This window comes from Felis catus, chromosome D1, assembly GCF_018350175.1.
Source record: "Felis catus isolate Fca126 chromosome D1, F.catus_Fca126_mat1.0, whole genome shotgun sequence".
Lineage (NCBI taxonomy): Eukaryota > Metazoa > Chordata > Mammalia > Carnivora > Felidae > Felis > Felis catus.
Genome location: NC_058377.1, coordinates 51312412 through 51329069, shown reverse-complemented (window position 1 = coordinate 51329069; position 16658 = coordinate 51312412). Strand labels below are relative to the sequence as shown.

The window sequence follows — 16658 nt, the reverse complement described above, 5'->3', positions numbered from 1 at the left end:
AAACTAATTTGATATATGTCAACTATACTTTAGATAAAATTTAAAATGTTTGTACCATAGTAAGTTCATTCCACATGTAAGAGTTCCTCCAGGATTTTTTTTTCTTTTTGATATCTTATCCTGGGATCTAGTTCAGAATTGTGTGTTTTTTAGTGTTTACTTATTTTATTTTGAGAAAGAAAGAGTGTGTGTAAGCAAGGGAGGGGAAAAGGGAGAGAGGGGGAGAGAGAGAATCCCAAGCAGGTTCCACTCTGTCAGCACAGAGCCTGATACGGGGCTCTATCCCACAAACCTTGAGATCATGACCTGTGCCAAAACCAAGAGTCAGACGCTTAACCAACTGAGCCATGCAGGCACCCCCAGAATTGTTTCTTAATCTTACATTTCTTCTTCCCAGTACCAGAATTACCAATAAAATCATTTTCTACTGCTTGAGATTCCATATATCTTATTTTGGGTTACTAACTCTTCCAAACAAAGCAAATGACCACGTACATCACTAGCAGTTCTTCTTACAAGGATGTTCTTACAAGGATGTTCATGACTAACTTTTGGAGTCACTCTTGATAGGATCTATGCAGGATCAGGTTAGTTTTGGCTTGTGTGCACATAATGAGATGTCCCATCTTTGAAAAAGTGAGTCCTTTTTTCTCCTCTGTAAGAGTCTCCACTTACCCTCAAGCAGCCATACATGCAACCTAAGTTGATTACACCTATTTAGTTTCAACCAAGTGCCACCACCTGGCTTCTATTCTTCAAGGATCCCTTTATCCCCATTACTCTCAGAAAGCACTCAGAGAAGAGCCACCAATGAGCTTCTCAGTAATGTTTCCTCATTAAGACATTCCTCATGGTAATTCCTTTGGTAAATGGATTGCCCCAGGCCCTGCTTTCTCATGTTCTGGACTTATGAAACCTATTTGCTCTATTGTTCCCATAGCTCTGAGCCATTTGATGACTTTTTTCCCACCATCTTCTGTGTCATTTCTGATATTCCTACTTCATTTATCTTTTCTTGTGAAGTTTCCAAGAACATCCTTAGCTTCCTAGACCTATGACTAACTCCCAGCATCCTTGCCAAAGTGTTAAATCTTCTTTTATGGGATAATACTGCTATATCAATAAATATTTGTAGATAAGCTTTTCCTTATCTAAATTAACATTTCATCCTCCCTCCAAGTCATGGCATCTTTAAAATCCATACATTCTCCTGACTTCTGCTAGTACATGTTGGCTAGACACTGGGTTTTTTAGGTATAACCACTGTCTTCCTATAGAAACATCACCTCTCCAGTCAGATTATATTATAATTTGATCCTAGTTGCTGGTTTCATAGCCATATTCTCTTAGATAGAGATAAAAATCTCTCTATCATCTTCAAGCTATGAGAGAACAGTAGCCTTCAACAGAAAGGGTTGAGCCATTTCTGTAGGCCAGAAGTTTCAGTGGAATTTAGGCATTCAGAGTTTTAAAGTGCACCGACCCAGGTATTCTCATCCCAAGTGTCAGATTCTCACTTATCCCTATTCATGGTCCTGACCTTGGCATAGTAGACTTTCAGTGTTTGAGAATTTAATCATTTTTGGAGCTCTGTGGCACATATAATTGAGTCCTGGATCTGATCCTCCACTTTGCCCCCCAGGTGCAGATGAGAGTCTCTTTATGTGCTGCCAAAGAGGTCCTCTGGCTTTGACAGTTTGCCTTTAATTGGTGATTAAAAATCTAGTCTTTCATTATCTTTTCCAATCCATCAATCGTACCCAGCAAGAGCCATTCAAATGCATACTCCTTATAATTGCTACTCCCTCAAATTTTCCAAGGTCTGAATTATTGTACCAGTCAGTGCATTACCTTCTGTGGTATCTCATCCCAGTTCATCACCAGAGAGTTTGAACACTGCCAGGGGCTATAAGTACTCCATCTATCACTGCACTGCCAACTGCCTGGAGGGTGACCAACTCAAAATCCCATTTTAGAGTCTGATTCCTACAATCGTTTCAAATACCAATCATCCCAAAATTACATTTCCCAGGAAACAGACTATTAGGCAGATATTTATGTGCAGGGGTTTTACTGGAGAGTGTTTAGGAAAATATACCCAAATGGGAGTGCAGAAACAGGTTTGGGCAGAGGGAGAACTGTGAGATGTAGTTGTTATAGAGTCCTCACCATATCCTCTGGGAAACCCTTGAGCCAGAATAGTCCTTCCAAGTTTCTTGAATAAAGGCAAGGCGTTCAGACCCTTGTATTTCCCGTATTACCCAGTTTTGGATATGGTTATTTCCCAGGAAGGAAGTGCAACCTTAGTTGAGACAACTCACTTCAACTGAAATCAATTCCTGGAGAGGACTTAGATGTGAGATATTAGCACCAGCATTCCTGGCTGAAGTGAGAAGAAAGAGGGAAAAAAGAGAAAATTAGTGTCAGGCTGCCTGGGTGGCTCAGTCAGTTAAGCATCTGACTCTTGATTTCAGCTCAGGTCATGGTGTCACACACAGTTTGTGAGACTGAGTACCACTTCTGGCTCAGTAGCCTGGAGCCTGCTTAGGATTCTCTCTTTCTCTCTTCCCCTCCCCTGCTCATTCTCTCTCTCTCTCTCTCTCTCTCTCTCTCTCTCTCTCTCTCTCTCACACACACACACACACACACTCTCTCTCTCTCTCTCTCTCTCTCTCTCTCTCTCTCTCTCTCTCTGTCTCAATAATAAATAAGCTTAAAAAAGGAAATTACTGTCTTTTTAAACTTTGAAACATTAAACAAAGCAACAGGACAAGAAATAAACAAGTTATTTCCTATAAGTCCTAGGTTTGTTGCTAAGATCAGAAAGATAAGGCAGAGAAGAGGTCCTGAAAAGTGAACAACAGTATGCCCAAACACTCTTTGACTATCAAATCCTTAAGGTATTAGAATATGTAGTAAAGTAGTTGTATTTTATGTTTAAGATCTCTATTTGATGACATGCTCAGTCAATCATTCAATGTTAGATTTTAAGTTCATTAAGGCAGGGCTCACATCTGTCCTGTTCACTCTCAACATAGTACCTCTCCTCTCATGTAATAGGCATCCACTATATACTTAATGAATAAAGGATTTATGGTATGGCAATATCAAAGAGAATTATGAGCCTCAAGTTCCAATATAAATTCTATCTTTGTTAACCCTAAAGCCTGTCTTTTATGTGTCCCCACATGTCTCATATGTAGCAAGCCCAGTGCTACCTTCTGGAGTGAATATTAACATTATTGCAACCTCATAGAAATATGAATAAAATATGATATTCATGTCTTAAGCGTGAACAAAATTTTCATGAATGCTTAGTATTTTTTCCAAAATGCTAAACAAGTCAATCGAGGCACATGACTTATCAGACTGATCAAAATGTTAAGCTTTTGGTATGTGTCTCCTGTCAAATTAATACTTTATATTTGGAATGATTTCTCTAGTTGAAGAGGAAATAAAAATTAAGACAAGTGCACAGAATTAAAAGGCAAAAGCTAATGAAGATGAAATCAATATCAAGTTCTGTAAGTACAATACTCAGACCCACCCTTGTCAAATAGATACCCCAATCTAAGGAAAAAGTTTTGGGTAAGATATTCTGCCCTAAATGTGGCTATATTTTTAACTAACAAGAAAAAAAGTAACTAGGCTTGTGATGAAATGATAAAGTACTGTATCTAAATAGTTTAGGGAAAAGCTCCAGGAACTCACTTGCCCTTTACAAAATGGGAATATTCCTGTAGGATTTTCACAGTGCCTGTATCCAATAGTTATAGAAAGCCAAAGCCAAAATGTGCTCTGTAAATAGAGCCAGCTTGAACACAGAGTACCAACTTGGACAAGATACAAACACAAGAATCCAGAGATATGAAGCCAGAAGACATTAAACTGTGAGCACCTATCTGTTACCCTGTAATTTGGGACAAGAAGAAGAGCATGTGTCTCAAGCTCCTAATCCCTGAAAGGGAATGAACCACACCAACAGAAGCCTAGGATCATCTCAAAGACTCAAGGAGATAATGGATGCAAAAGCACTTCAAAGGCTGTGTATCTTCAACCTATATTTATTTATAATCATTGTTATGGCAGTGATTTCAAATTTTCTCTAGGCTGGTGAGCTCACAAGTTTGATGGCAAGGGCTCAGAATTAAATATAGGCCTGGCAAAGGGAAATACAAGTATTTCAAGCAGAATAGTGTCTACATAGAAAAAGGGGGAAAGCTCTCTTTTTTTTAACCTATCATGTGATCTGAACATTTTTTTCTGCAGTGATATTTTTCTCTATACATGTTACTTAATAATAATTACAAAGCTTTGTATAAAGAAAACCCTATCACATTGTTACATTGCAACAGATATGCTTTAGACCTAAGTAGCTGAAAGCATTAATGCAATGAAATACAATTATGTAGCTAAATTATTCCTTGAATTATTGATGCAATATTGACTCATTTAGTATCTCTTGTAACAAATGGGCAGAACATACACTTACAGGTTAATATACCCTACCAAGGGAAGAAATGCACAGCAGCTGAACCCATAAATTCAGTAATTTTATAACCCTATGTTTTATTAAAATCCATTAGATTCCTTCAAAGGCACAAGGTCAAGGAAGAACAAAAAAAAAAAAAAAAAAAAGAACAAAAAAAAAAAGAAAAGAAAAAGGTGTCCCATACTAGTTTAAACAAGTTTAAACAGATACAAAAACAATGGTGAATATGTACCATTTGTCATTTTAATTACCAACATCCATTTTCTGTTAATTCTCTGTAAGGTAGAGATGTGGTTAAACAATAAAAACTGTTAATAGCTCATGAACTCTTTGGCCCCAATTATCTATCTCTACAAGGAATGATTTTGTTTTTGCTAGAAAATTCACTACATATACTGTATTTCTGAGACATGCAGAAAACCTAGAGATGCATTTAAATACCAGTGACCCTGAGAATCATGGTGTATATACAGTAAGTAAGTAATTGGCAAATGCTTGTTTATTTTTTAAACTACAAAAGACTCTTATGTTCTTCATTTTCAACAGTACATATATTATTTGCTTTTGCATATTCTTTCTTCATAGCTAGTTAACACCTTGAGAATAGAGCCTGTCTCTTAAATTCTTTTTGAATATCCCATAGGTTCTGAAAATGCACTGAATACAGAGACAAATTAATATGCACCAAAATTACTTATAACAGTCAAGCTCTCAGTTATGAAATGGAGGTCAAAAAGATAATACTATCAGGTGACAGTATCCTAAATCTCAAACTAAATCCAACATTTGCATTATATTTAAATATGATATATAATGTCACAAAGAACAGCTGAATACCATCAAAGATGGCTTTTTTGACCAAATATCATTCTTTGGATAAGCATCATATAGTGCGGTTCTGAGTCATAGTAGCTTTTGGCTAAAATGTGAACTTTACCAAGTTTTCAGGTAATTACTTTGAGTAAATAAGAGCTTTCTGAGTTCTTAGGTATAAGGGTGAAAGTTGGCATTTCTGACATTTCAAGGGAATGCCTCAAATTTTCATAGAATCTTTAGGACTTGCTCTTTATCTTTTTTTTTTTTAAGAAAACAATTTGGCCATATATTACTGATTAAATGAGTCTATAAAAAGGAAGAGAAGTTCTTTTTTTTCTTTCAGGGTAAGTGTTCTTCATTCCATTGAATGGCATCTTAAAATTACAGAGTTGGGGTACAAATAAAATAAAAACAAGTTTGGTTTCATTAAAGAAAAAATGCTTATATAATTTTATCATCTGCCAACATAAAAAAAAAAAGTCTTCAATAGTGCCTTGTAGGGTTGATTGAGAATTCTGCATTGCTGTATATCTCACTCTCTTCATAGTCTTAAGATCTTCTAGGCAATGTGAACAGTATCTCCTGAGTCTGATGGTTAACAAAAAGGTTTGCATAGCTTCAATGTCTATGCTACATACAAAATGTACTCTAACCTTTAATCTGGTCAGAAGTAGGAGACTGAGACACTATTTCTAGATGGGGGAAGTCCGTTCCCCTAATCTCTCTTGCCCAAAGTCCAGTGCATGAGCACCTTGACCACTGCAACCATCCCTGAAGAATAAATTACTTCTTTATCTGGCTACCTCTGTATCTGGTACATACTTCCACTTTTGCACTTACCACACAAGAATTTAATGTATTTCTGGCACGTTTGTCACTTCCAATAGACTGAACTTCTGGAAGAAAGGACTTTTGTTTTATATACCTTTGTATCTCCAGGACCAAGCATGACCCCTAGTCTTTAGTAAATTCTAACCAATTAGCCTCTGTTACTAGTCAAACTTCAATAAATATGTCTTATTGAGGATTTTCTGTGATATATCTGCTTATATTAATCCTGATTCCTCAGTTCAATAAATGTAAGGAATAAGGTGAATCATTTTTCTAGACAAAGTCTGTAAGTCTAATTAATAGAAAAAGAAAGGGAACCATGAAAGGAGCATCTATGGAGAAAGGAGTAAAGAGTAGAGTTAACCTTAGGAACTTTGGGCTAGAGAGTCCTGGTGTCTGGAATATTTTTCCCCTGATTTTGGCATATATGAATATATTTTGTCATTTAGATCTCTGTTTATATCTTGAGAGGTCTCTCCCTTAAGTGCCCAATCTAAAGTAATCACTTTATCATGTCATCTTATTTTAATTCTCTGCATAATTTTAGTCATTGTCTGATGATTGTTTTTATTTATTTATTCTTTTTATGTATGCATTTATTTACTGCCTATCTACGAAAATGTAGGATCCATGAAACAAAGCTGCTAGTCACTACTTTTATGTCTAAATACTACTTGGCTCATAGTAAGTGCTTAGTAAATATATGACGAGTAAATATATGAATGATGAGTTGATTTAAAAAGCAAATCAATTGGGGTGGCTGGGTGGCTCAGTCGGTTGAGCGTCCGACTTCGGCTCAGGTCATGATCTCGTGGTCTGTGAGTTCGAGCCCCTCATCGGGCTCTGTGCTGACAGCTCAGAGCCTGGAGCCTGCTTTGGATTCTGTGTCTCCTTCTCTCTCTGCCCCTCCCCTGCTCATGCTCTGTCTCTGAGAGTAAGTAAACATTAAAAAAAAGCAAATCAATTGCAAAATTTGGTATTTTTCACTAAAAGTAAATTACTTTAAAAAAAACCTAACATTGGGGCGCCTGGGTGGCGCAGTCGGCTAAGCGTCCGACTTCAGCCAGGTCACGATCTCGCGGTCCGTGGGTTCGAGCCCTGCGTCAGGCTCTGGGCTGATGGCTCAGAGCCTGGAGCCTGTTTCTGATTCTGTGTCTCCCTCTCTCTCTGCCCCTCCCCCGTTCATGCTCTGTCTCTCTCTGTCCCAAAAATAAATAAACGTTGAAAAAAATTTTTTTTTAAAAATACCTAACATTTATTATTTTTTTATATGAAATTTATTGACAAATTGGTTTCAAAAAATACCTAACATTTAAATGTTCCCTAAGAATATATTTCAAAAGTCTCAGGTAAGAATAGGAAATGTAGGAAGTCAGAGAGAACAGAACATATTGGTCTTCCATCATCACCCCAGTGAGAAAGGAAGGGACAAAAGTATTGGATTCAAAAGCATCTTTAGGGTAGTTAATGGTAATGCATTAGAGGGACAGTCAATGAAAACCTAGGAGGAAATAAATGATAAATTAAATAGCTTCCTTAATAGCTGATTGAACACAGTCATACATATGTGAAGAGATTCTTTTCGCAAAACCAGATGAACATCAAAGTTGTTAAACGAGGAAGCCATTAAACTGACGTGGTTTTAATGCCTTAGTAGCCTACATAACCAAACCAAAACCTAAGCCTGTAACATCTCAAGATTAAGAAATCAAAATCTAAGGACAACAAATCACAATCAGCCCAGTAGCTTCACCAAATAAGGCAACTGTGTAAGTTACAGCCAATCAAATAATTTCCTAACTTTGCTTCTGCCTTTTCTCTAAAACGTCCTTCTCCTAGCTCCTATCAGTGGAGTGCTTCTAACCACTTCTGGTTTCCTGCTGACCAATTTGAGTCAATTTTTGCTCAATAAACTCCTAAATGTGTAATATGCCTCAGTTTATCTTTTAACAAGGTCAATTTGAATCTTAAATAGGAAATACAGTATTCATATGGATTTGTATTTTTATAAATGGCAGAGAAAATGCTATCAGTCCACCAATCCTGCTTCCTTTACTCTGCGCCCACAGTCTACATTTAGGTACAGTCCTATGGTCTAGACAATAGACAACAGAATATGGACAGAAGAGTTTACCATTTCCAGGCATGGCCCCTAAAACTCTCAAGAGATCTCCCCCAATTTCTCTGATGCAGTGAATTCAGTGGATGGTTCTGAGGTGCCACTGAATAGAAACCTACCAAACACCTAATTGGACGCTGAAGTGAAGGAGAAATAAACTCTGCCAAGCCACTGCAATGTTGTAATCATATATGCTGACATGTCTTGATTTTATTTCCCAACATGCTCCTGTCCTCCTCCTCTTTGAGGTTTTATCTATATGCTTCTATGCTAATTAGTGACCAAGGTATTCTATCTCAGGGTTGATTTGTACAAGTGTAGAAATAAGGCTGAGGTCAGGGCAAGTGCAACCCTCCTTTGGATTTTTTAACAGAATCTAGGGAAGAGTTTGAGGCCCTCCATAATGGTGAGATTAGAGTATGTGCAAGTAGACTTCCTGAGAGACTAAAGCAGATGGCAGAGTAATACAGAGATGAGCATCCTGTAAGCATCTGAGGCGCTGGCTTTGTGTGTCCCAGAGGTCCGGCTAAAAGCTTGCATTTCCACAGTTTTCAGAGATACCCCATTATTCTTCTTGTCAGTTCTCTGTTACTTAAACCCAAGAATTCATGTATAATATTAAGACTGGATATCACTGTATTTTAGCAAATAGAATTATGTGGGATTCATCAAAACCATTTATACAGGGCTTTCCCATCCTCACTGCATGAGCAAACTTGAACCATAAAGCACTACTCTCTATTCTCGGCTGTCATTTCTCAGACATATGACGAGTCCATCTGCCAGGGAATAGGAAGAAGGAGTGGAGGAAACAACCACAAGTCACCAAATGATTCGGCTATTCTATATTTTTTTTTCCAACGTTTATTTATTTTTGGGACAGAGAGAGACAGAGCACGAACGGGGGAGGGGCAGAGAGAGAGGGAGACACAGAATCGGAAACAGGCTCCAGGCTCTGAGCCATCAGCCCAGAGCCTGACGCGGGGCTCGAACCCACGGGCCGCGAGATCATGACCTGGCCGAAGTCGGACGCTTAACCGACTGCGCCACCCAGGCGCCCCCGGCTATTCTATATTTAAGTAGTGTGTCTCAAACTCTAATGTATCTATGAATTACCTAGAGATATTATTAAAATGAAGATGTGGATACAGGACTGGACTGGCCCCTGAGACTCTGCATTTCTGAAATGCTTTCAAGTGCTGCTACTTTCAAGTGCTTGTTTACTACCACACTTTGTGGAGCAAGGTTCTAGAGCAGATTGTGTGTCTCTTGTGGTTATTCCTTCCTTGTATATGATGCTCAGTGGGGACAACTAGAACAGCTTCATAATGTTTCTCAAAAGCTCTCATAGGATTCACTATGCAGTTCTCAGAAAAGCAGCATTGGCATCATCTGGGAGCATATTAGAAATGCAAATTTTGGAGTTCTACCTTAATCTACTGAATCAGAAGGTTTGGGCACGGGGCCCTAGAAATTATATTTGTAAACTCTGTACGCAAACATTATGCACTATGAAGGCTGAAAAAACTAGAAACTGTGGATTGGGAGCTGACAAAGTATCTTTGAGTAAATACCACTTTCATAGGCTTCAGAAGCTATGCTATGACTGAGAAAAACACACAGGCCAAGCACAAGAGACTTTGGGAAAGGCTTAGTCAACCTGAATGACACTTTAACCCTTTACATGTGTTCTATCAAGAGCAAAGTTCATTAGTGCATGAATAGCATGGTCCAGCAGGAGAGGCTGGGCAAAGGTAGAGATAATAGGAGATCCATTTTTCTGTCTGGGCTTCACATGCAAGCCATAACTTCTACAAAAACAGTTTTCTGATATACAAACTCAAATTGTTACCATCATTCTCTACCTGTCAGAGAAAAGGGGATCACTAAATGTGAGACTTTATATATTGCCCTTTGAGAATTCTAACCACCAGGGTATGTGCTAGTGGTTGATATTTATGTAAGAAATATTTTAATCAATTATAAGGAGTTCATTATTTGTCAGGAAAGAAAAAAGGAGAATTTACCATATGGAAGGTAAAAATAATTTAAAAAGGAAAAAAACGTTTAGAAGAAGAGGGTAATAAAGATCTAAGTGATCTCGAGAAAGACTTTATGCAATAAAGAGCTGAAATCAGATACATAAAATCTGATACCTATAGAGAGATAAAAATATATACCTATGGAGACTAAAGAAAGTCTTTTGTTACTGTCTTCTACACTCCTTTCTTCTATTAATGTCTGGTTACCATGAATGTCTGTTGTTCAGACTATGATGCTTACAGCTATGTATTTATTTTAATCTTTAAAACAAGGCTGTGAAGTCTTTGAAACAGGGTCATTTGTTTTTGATGAAATATATTTTTGATAGATTTATTTGACCTGGATCTATGTAGGTAAAGAAATATCATCTTGAGAGAAGACTACAACATTAAGAAAAGATATTTTGCACAAGGAGTCTACCTACCTGTTTATTATTACCCTTTTATTCCCAGATTTGGGTAAAGGAAGCTGAGAAGCTGAGTGGGTACAGTCACATAACAAAGAGGTCAACAGAAATGGATTCATCATCAGGATCCTCTGACCTAACTTGGACAAATTCTTGGTGGAAATAATTAAAAGGAAATGAAGATAAAGTTACTAAGGAGTGGAAAGCAGTAGGGAAAATAATATTTTGTACCTTGCGTTTCTGGGCAATGATATTCAACATCCCTGAGCTTTTGGTTAAATTAAGCTTAATATGTTTTTTCTCATCCCAGAGCACATTGCACATGGCTCCGCCTCCCATTCCCACCCCTTCTGCTGTCCACTCCAATTTAGTTTGTACAGGATGTGTAATTAATACCCAATTTATGTCCTTTTCTGAAATTTTCATGAAGACAAATAGATATGGCCCCCCAAATGACCTTTGTTGAATCCCTTGACACCTTTCCCTCAAATGGATGTTTTAGCATTTACAAATCACTTTCATTTTCTTTTCGCCTGCCAGATGGCTTTGAATCTCTATGGTGGCTTTCTTCTCCAAACACCACAGTTTTCTAAAGGATCAAATAAAGTTCATCGTGGCTTATCTCAATTTCCCTGGGATAACTCACATTTCAAAATGAAAAAGTCAGAATAAATCAACAGCAGTAGCAGGCAGTTATAGAGGTCCACGCTGAGGGCACTTGCTTCCCCGTACATACTGTGAGGTATATGTGAAGCGTGGTCTCAGGAAGAGAGGCGCATGGGACGGCGGCAAGCAGAAAGTGTGATGGAGATGATTAGGAGGTGAGCAAATATGATGCAGCATCCAGGAAAGGTAAATATGTGAAAGGCCCACAAGCTTATTAATCCTCTGTCCATAAAACAGTTGGTACAGACGGGCAAACCAGGAAGAGGAGAGGAGGGAGGAGCCCAAATTGGAAACGGAAATGCCCTGTGCTTAAGATGATCTGGCAAGCGAATGACTCCCTGAGCAGAGTAGGGAGACATAATTGTTTTGTGTTGTTATTGATAATATTATAAAACCTTTTTTTAATCCTTTACTGAGTGCCTGTTGTGCTATGTATGCACTTTATATGTGTATCTCATAATCCACACAATCCAGAATTTGTATTATGATCACGCTCATTTTATTTTTTAATTTTTTTTTCAACGTTTATTTTTATTTTTGGGACAGAGAAAGACAGAGCATGAACGGGGGAGGGGCAGAGAGAGAGGGAGGCACAGAATGGGCCCAGAGCCTGACGCGGGGCTCGAACTCACGGACCGCGAGATCGTGACCTGGCTGAAGTCGGACGCTTAACCGACTGCATCACCCAGGCGCCCCATGATCACGCACATTTTAAAAACATGAAAACTATGTGCACCTGGCTGGCTCCGTGGGTACTGCATGTGACTCTTGATCTCTGGGTTGTAAGTTCAAACCCCACATTGGGTGTAGAGATTACTTAAAAATAAAAAATATTTTTTAAAAAAGGCTCCAAAAGACTTCAAATATCCTATTGATTCAGAACTAGGTTTCAAAGTAGATCTCTAATGTTGAGACAGTTACTTAACAAAGTTAATATATTTTAAGCAATCGTAACTTGCTATACTATTGCTCTCCCCCTAATTCCTATCATAAATATATATGACTTTTAAAGTTACTGTGACCCATGGAGTAAAATTATGGAGACAAGTTTTTTCTCATTGATTACGGTAATATCTAACAAATTAAATAGTGATGAGAGTTTAAATAATTTTTACTATATGTCTTTAATTTTGCTTTTATATAATTTTTCTAATTCATAATAAGCACCATGCTTGCCACATAAATATATGTAACTTTCTTCTATTTTTTTTTGTCTTGACACTAAGAATATTTGCAAAGGAGTAAAAGATCCCCAGTTGTGCCTGCCACTTGATGGGCCATGCTTAATGAGTAACAAGGGGAGCAGAGTGAAGGGACTTTCAAAACAGGACCACAAAAGAGATCAAAGGGGAAAGTATCTCCATGCAGCACAATTCCAGAAGACCTCTCTCACACCATACTCTAAGTAAAAAGCATGCAGTGGAGCAACACCATGTGAATGGTGCCTAGGGGTTGTGCAGTACACGGCCCTGGATGAAGGGGAAACACCTGTAAGTGCTTTCACAGCAAAACAGCACTGACATCTTCCAAGATGCCACAGCAAAGACTTTTTTTTAATTTTTAATTTCAATTTTTTTTTAATTTTGAGAGGAGGGGGTGGAGAGGAGGGGCAGAGAGAGAGGGAGACACAGAATCCAAGGCAGGATCTGAGGCAGGATACAAACTTTGAGCTGTCAGTACAGAATCCGATGCGGGAGTTGAACTCATGAACATAAGATCATGACTTGAGCCAAAGTCAGATGCTTAACTGACCGAGCCACCCCGGCACCCCCATGGCAAAGCCTTATAACTCTTAAGACTCACTTGCATAGAAAATGCTGTAGAAACTTCTCCAGAAGCTGCTCATCATTCAAGACTTAGTTGAAATGGGGCTTTTCCTGACACTTTTGGTTAGCTTCAACATCATTGTTGTCTATGTTCCTAACCACTTTGTTTATACCTCTAGCTTAGCATGTGGACTTTGTGTTACATGGCCTTCTACTGTGTAGGACTGTGACTTTTTTGAAGCCAACAGCTTTGTGGGACGGGTACACCTCAGAGTCACAGCTCTGGGGTCAAACCCTGTATATACCAATTATTAGTTCTTGCCTTTTTGAACTTTAGTTTCTCTACCTTTAAATGGGAATAATTTATGGTATCTATTTCATAGATTTGTTTTATGATTATATGAATGACAAGGTATGAAAATATTGTTGGATACTTTATTAATAGTATTTCTTACCTAGAACTAAAGGGTGCCAGAGGAATAGCAGAATTTCACATATAGGTTAGAATTTTCTATTATCTCTTAAATCATGCCACCCAAGGAGCTGCCTATAATAGAAATTATTGGTGGTGTTACAGGTTTTCTATAGATTAAATATTTTGTTATGCTATATTATTTTTCAAAACTTAAATTGAGTTTAAACCATTTAAATACTACTTCTAATATAAATCCCAGAACAAATCATCTTAACAATAAATTTCCATATAGATGCTCAGTCTGTCTTATTAAAGGCACATGGTCGCCTTCAATGGTACAAACTATAAGCCAGTGCTTAAATAACACTGGTGCCCAGAGATAAATAGATGCGAAAGCATGGATTCACAGACACACAAAATGAGACTTATTTTGATTTTTCTCCCCCAATACTGGACTCCCCAGTAATACAGAATTGCATATCCTTTCCCATCCTGACACTTACTCAGAAACCTAGTCTTAAGTAACAATGGGACTTTCAAGTGAAGCCTTTTAACCCTTCTAGGAACGGTTAAGAACCTTTCCTCCTATGGGATCACTTGATAAAAATCTCTCAGAATAATAATCACTGTGACTTAAGCTCACTGACCATGCACATCTCTCTATCTCATCCGGGAGAGAGAGCACTCAGTGTGTTCGTAAAGTGAATGAATGAATGAATGAATGGCCAATGAGTCATATCACAGATTACCCGCAATCTTACCACCAGGGGTAGAGCAGTGATAGAAATGGTTCCTGAAAGCGTGGCAGCTTCCACTGTTACTCTCCTCCTCTATCTCATGAACTAAAAGGCAGAGAAAATCAACTTGGAAATTCCCTTTTCTAGAGTTTCATCCTTCCATAGTATGTAATCTTCACAGGTAGGCATGTGCTAAACTATAAGGGTATAGTGAACTCCCAGACCACAGCACACCTAGGCTCAGGGTAAACAAATGTCCTTGTGAGGGAAATGAATGAAAATCAAGCCTGTAAATATTGAAAACAAGATGCAAATTCATTGTACAACTGTATATGAGAAAATGTCTTTTTAAAAATTTCCCTCTAGGGGCGCCTGGGTGGCTCAGTCGGTTGAGCATCTGACTTCAGCTCGGGTCATGATCTCACAGTCTGTGAGTTCGAGCCCCGCGTCGGGCTCTGTGCTGACAGCTCAGAGCCCGGGGCCTGCTTCAGATTCTGTCTCCCTCTCTCTCTGACCCTCCCCCATTCATACTCTGTCTCTCTCTGTCTCAAAAATAAATAAACGTTAAAAAAAATAAAAATAAATAAAAATAAAAAAAATAAAAATTTCCCTCTAATAAAGCAAGAATTCTATTGCAATATAAAACAGTCTTCATTTCACTTAGATCCCTATAATCCTACACCCATATTTTGAAATTACAATAAAAAATTTTGTATTTAGACATAAATAGTTCTTTTGAATTTTGTCACATCTTTGGTTATCATGATAAAATATACATAACAAAATTTAACCACTTTTGAGTGTACAATTCACCAACCTTAAGTTCATTCACACTATTGTGCAACTGTCACCACATTTTATCCCCAGAACTTTTTTCATCTTCCCAAACAAAACTCTATATCCATTAAACAGTAACTCCTCATTTGCTTTTCCCTATAGCTGCTAACTTCTATTCTGTTTCCATGCATTTGATTACTGGAAAAGGCAAAAATATGGAGGCAGTAAAAAAATCAGTGGTTTCCTTTCTTTTGCTGAAGGATCTGGAAGGGGTCCCTTGGCTATGCCTGCCTACCTAGGAAGGGTAAGAAAAGGTTCTGCTTCCTGCTCCTTCTTGCAGGCTGCTCTGGTCATAGGCAGGATTAGGGATATCCTTTGCTAGGACACACGCGTAACCAGCGTCCTCCACAGAGTCTCCCAACCTGTACATTAGGTATTACAAAGATTTTTTTCTTTCCTGACTACATCACAGAGCACAAAGGATTTTTAGGGCATTGAAACTACTACACAGGATACTACAATTGGATATATGTCATTCTATATAATTCAAACTCACAGAAGGTACAATACCAAGAGTGAACCCTAATCAACTACTGACTCTAGTTGATTAATGTACCACTCCAGTGGGGATGTTTGTAATAGAGAAGGCTATGTTTATGTGAGGGCAGGGGTGATATGAGAAATGTCTGTATCTTCTGCTCAATGTTGCTATGAACCTAAAACTGTTCTTAAAAAAAAAGTCTATTTTAAAAAAAGAAAGGAAGGGTGCCTGGTGGCTCAGTCACTTTAAGTGTCCAACTCTAGGACACTTTCAGCTCAGGTCATGATCACAGTCATGGGATCGAGACCCACATTGGGCTCTGTGCTGGGCATGAATGAAGCCTGTTGAAGATTTTCTCTCTCCTCTTCCCTCTGAGCCTCCATCATGTGTTCAAGAAAGAGAAAGAAAGAAGGAAGGAAGGAAGGAAGGAAGGAAGGAAGGAAGGAAGGAAGGAAGGAAGGAAAGAAAGAAAGAAAGAAAGAAAGAAAGAAAGAAAGAAAGAAAGAAAGAAAGAAAGAAAGAAAGAGAAAGAAAGTAAGTTAGTTCTGACATATGCTACAACATGAACTTTGAAGACATTATGCTACGTGAAATAAGCCAGTCACAAAAAGACAAATGTTAGGGATGCCCAGGTGGCTCAGTGGGTTAAGTGTCCAACTTCAGCTCAGATCATGAAATCATGGTTCATGAGTTTGAGCCCCACATCAAGCTCTGTGCTGACAGTGCAGAGCCTGCTTGGGATTTTCTCTCTCTCCCTCTCTCTCACTCTGCCTCTCCCCCATTCATGCTCTCTCTCTCAAAATAAATAAATAAAAGCTTAAAAATTAAAATTAAAAAAAAGACAAATGTTACATGATTCTACTTATATAAGGAACCTAGAGTGGTCAAAATTATGGAGATGAAAAATTCTTTTTAATTTTTAATTTTTTAAGAATTAAATTCCACTTAGAATCACTGCACAAATAATTAAAGCAACATTAAAGCACCACTCATGGCACCTGGGTGGCTCAATTGGTTGAGCTTCTAACTCTTAATTTCAGGTCAGGTCA

The 16658-nt window shown here is 38.1% G+C and overlaps 1 long non-coding RNA gene across 1 annotated transcript in view; it reads right to left on the bottom strand.

The window, feature by feature from the left end:
* Positions 1-274: 274 nt before the first annotated feature.
* Positions 275-16658, bottom strand: part of LOC123380235 — a 77147-nt gene continuing 60763 nt past the window's right edge. Inside the window, exon 3 of the long non-coding RNA XR_006585782.1 lies at positions 275-2383. This is a non-coding gene — a long non-coding RNA (uncharacterized LOC123380235). The remainder of the gene's footprint in view (positions 2384-16658) is intronic.